The sequence below is a fragment of the Musa acuminata genome, chromosome BXJ3-1 (assembly GCF_036884655.1).
Source record: "Musa acuminata AAA Group cultivar baxijiao chromosome BXJ3-1, Cavendish_Baxijiao_AAA, whole genome shotgun sequence".
Classification (NCBI taxonomy): Eukaryota; Viridiplantae; Streptophyta; class Magnoliopsida; order Zingiberales; family Musaceae; genus Musa; species Musa acuminata.
In genome coordinates this window covers 33185001-33188654 of record NC_088349.1, presented here as the reverse complement: position 1 = coordinate 33188654, position 3654 = coordinate 33185001, and the positions used below count along the sequence as shown (strand labels likewise).

General features: G+C 40.9%; 2 long non-coding RNA genes across 2 annotated transcripts; one reads left to right on the top strand and one right to left on the bottom strand.

The window, feature by feature from the left end:
• Nucleotides 1-766: 766 nt before the first annotated feature.
• Nucleotides 767-2261, bottom strand: LOC135628414 (uncharacterized). Its single transcript, XR_010492844.1, has 2 exons — nt 2031-2261; nt 767-1958 (listed from the first exon to the last, which is right to left on the bottom strand). It is a non-coding gene; the product is annotated as an uncharacterized LOC135628414 (long non-coding RNA).
• On the top strand, nt 1715-2310 carry LOC135628415 (uncharacterized). Its single transcript, XR_010492845.1, has 3 exons — nt 1715-1806; nt 1896-1970; nt 2052-2310. It is a non-coding gene; the product is annotated as an uncharacterized LOC135628415 (long non-coding RNA).
• Nucleotides 2311-3654: the final 1344 nt, after the last annotated feature.

Genomic DNA, 3654 nt, shown 5'->3' with positions numbered 1-3654 from the left:
TATGCTTTATATTCCAATACAGAAGCAGTTGATTCACAGATCAAAAGCTTCACAATAAACATCCAACATCTTCTCAAGCCCTATATAAAATGTAATAGTGTGCTAGATCATCACAACCAATACATGTCTACTAAAGCAAGTCAAGCATTCATATCTTGTCTCTGTGTCTATCCCTTCTCCTTTTACACACATTTCGCTGGCATATGAATTTTCTATAATGTTTGTTGATATTTACTATTGATTCTTCATACGGTTTGCAAGCAAGGAGAAGTTTTCCAATGGGCCATTCCATAATAAAAGCTTCATCATCAGATATTATAAATATATTGGACATTTTTCTGATAGCTTAGCTTATAGCCTATTCAAAATATTTATATGGGATATCATAGCAGGTTATGTGGGGCGAGTTTAAATCCTACAGCTTTCTATTTCTCGGTATTTAATTAAAAATATTTGCATAATATTCAATGTTCATTTAGGTTTAAATCATATATTTGAGTGTCCTTCATATGTCAAACCTAAAACAAGTTGTATTTGAGCTTATAAATACATTACATGTATTTTTAAACTAGGATAATAAGAATGACTGCATACAAGCGAGGAAGGCAACAAATTCAATGATATCAGAGTGACAAATATTTAATAAAGATGAAGTTAATTCCATGTTCTATTTGTCACGCCATTCATTTAAGACACTCATCATGGCAATACACATTGCATCATATCAAGAAGTAATGTCAGAGTTATCCACTTGTCTAGGAGCATATAAAAGAAATTTTTACTTGACTAATATTAGCATACAGCTTCTACAGACTAATTTTGTTCATAAACCATAGTTTTGTTCTCATATACTTCTAATTAAAAAGCCATATATTTCTTGTTCTTTTTCTTTTCATCATTTTGTTTACACATCTAGTTTCCTTCCCTTTGTACATAGAGAACACATTGCTGACTGAACACACACATGGAAAGAGACTGACCTCTCTCTCTCTCTCTCTCTCTCTCTCTCTTAGTTGTCTCCCCAAGATCACCAGCAGAGCGTCCAATGCCCAACTGGCCGTCTTAATTTTCATCTGTACCGAGGAACACAAAGACCGGGTGAAGGATGGCAGGGGCACAAGGACAAAGCTTGCCTGTGATCTGGCTCTCCTTCCTCCACAGCTACTTGTTTCATCTTCTTCTTCCTCTACCTGTCTCTCTTATATATACTACAAGAAGCTAGTCCAGCACCACTTGAACACATAATCGATAGAGCAATAGTAGAGTTGATTCAGGTCAATGAGCTCCGAGTACAGCAGTGGTTGCCAATCGGGTTGGACCTTGTACTTGGCCCACTCTTTGGATGACCAGAACTCGCTTTACCACCACGACGGTAGCTCCTTCCGTGGAGAAGAAGAAGAGGAGGACTTGTCCATGGTCTCCGATGCGTCCTCTGGGCCGCCACTGCTGCATGGAGATGATGACCATGGCTGCTGCTATCACAACTCCGACGCTTGCCTTCACACTGCTGCACCTCCAAGTGCTGCACTGGGTGGTGATGGTGGCAAGAAGAAGAGAGCTGTAGCACCTCAACGGAAGGAGTACTCGGCTGCTTTGGATGACACCGCCAGCTCCCAACTCTTCAGCAGTTCTGAGGCATGCTGTAGCTTCTGTTCTCTGTCTCTTCCTGCTTTTGCCTATCGTTGACCTCTTTGAAAATCCTCTTTCTGATCACAGAACAGCTTCCATGACTGCAACAACCACCAGAAGCAATCCGTGGAGGGTCTTTTTGACTTCTCATGCAGCTTCTCCACTACCCACTTTCGAGTACATTCCAGTCTTTCCTTCTAATTTTGACATGTTGTGTTCCTCTACTCCACTCCCTAATGATTTCTAACAAGAACAAGATTTTGCAGGCCAGGCCTGCATCACAGGAGCAAATAGGCTACTCTCAATCCTCAACTTGTGTCAAGCCAACCCTGTCAAAACCAGTTAAGTAGTGACTACAATTGTGGACATGTTATTCCAAGTACAAACACTTCTCTGCTTACCTGTTTGTGTTGTGTCAAAAGGTATCAAGGAAAGACGGAGGGAAAAAAGGAAGAAGATACTGAAGGACCTTATGCCTACATATCTCAAGAAGATCTTCCTCTGAGGGCTTGAGTGTATTATTATGGCTCCCTCTGTTGCTTTTTCTTTTGGCATGTCAATGAAGCGTGAGGCAACCTGAGAAAATGGGAGGATAAGAATTAAGTTGTTTTCCGTTTTCTGCTGTATGATTCCCTTGTCAAGGGAGGAGGTAGCAAAATGAAGCTTTGTAGGATGTGTTCAGTCTGTTGTCCACACCTGTGTGTGGTGTTGGAATTAGCCACCAGGCTCCGTTTCCTTCTCTACCACCTACCCACAAGCATCACATGCATTTAAATGAATGAGGCCCCAGCGAGAATCCACAGCAACCCAACCTGCAGCTCAGGATGAGGATAAAGACCCAGCAATTAGTCCTCTTTCGATTGGAAGCAGCATGATCAGATGCATAATTGTATTCACAACCTTAATCATATGGTAAAATGACTATGTAGCTAAGCGATGATACATAGATGAAAGACTTGAAATTGCATGGGGATACATGCACAAGTTCTTTCATCCAAAGAAGCCCAATGGATGAGCAATTTAATAACCAGGTTGGCACAAGACACTCCCAGCCGATGTGAAGATGCCAAGCACATCTCATGGATGTCAGTGATTGACTTTGAGCTACACTGGAAAATTCAAGCTGATAAATTCTACTAATGGAGCTACAAAAAGTTTTAAATCAAAAGGATGGACTTGATGAAAGAGTCGAGGATTGGTGATGAAGAATCATGGGGGGGTCTTAACAGTTTCACTATATCTAGCTAGGATTCTATGTTGGCTTGCCTGTGATATTGAGGGCAAAGTCTTAAGATGTCACACTCTTAAATTAATCTAGCTAAATTTAGGTGTTAAAACTTCAATTTGGTACCAATTAGGTGTAACAGAATTTTGTCGTTGAATTTGTCCAAAATGTCTCAAGAGGTGTCAACATGATCTGAGTTGTTGAAGGACCTAAATGTTTCAGATTTATGAGATCTTCAGAATCTGAACTCTCAGTAGCTAATTTAATTTGCTTCATCGTCCCTCACCTCAGTGTAACTTCTATTCTGATTTCCTCCTCCAGAATGTTTTGGACATCCAAATTCCAAAGTCGTCCCCGTTTGCAGCTGTTCCAGATTTATGTGCTCGCCATGCAGATACTAACTAAAGCAGCTTTAACTCTATTTCCTGTCTGCTCTATTGATCTACCCATCGAGCAGAAAAAGAGGTGAAAGGAGAACTCAGCAACTTAGCCTGGAACGTTAACCCATATCCGACGTTCTGTTCCTCTCCGGTTATATCATAGGATGGTCCGCACAAACTACGTGCAGAGAACAGATCCTCTCTCTCTCTCTCTCTCTCTCTGGGAACAAATGGACATTATCAACATTGTCTTTTATCCATTTCATATCTCTTTCTTGTGTTATTTCATTCCCTGCTAACATCCACACGACAGTGTTGTCTTCTCCAGCTAATCCAGAATATAGGCGTTGATCTTTGTCTCCTCAAAGTATATATATTCCTCACCTGGACGTCGAAATCCGCTGGTTTCCATGCGCACAC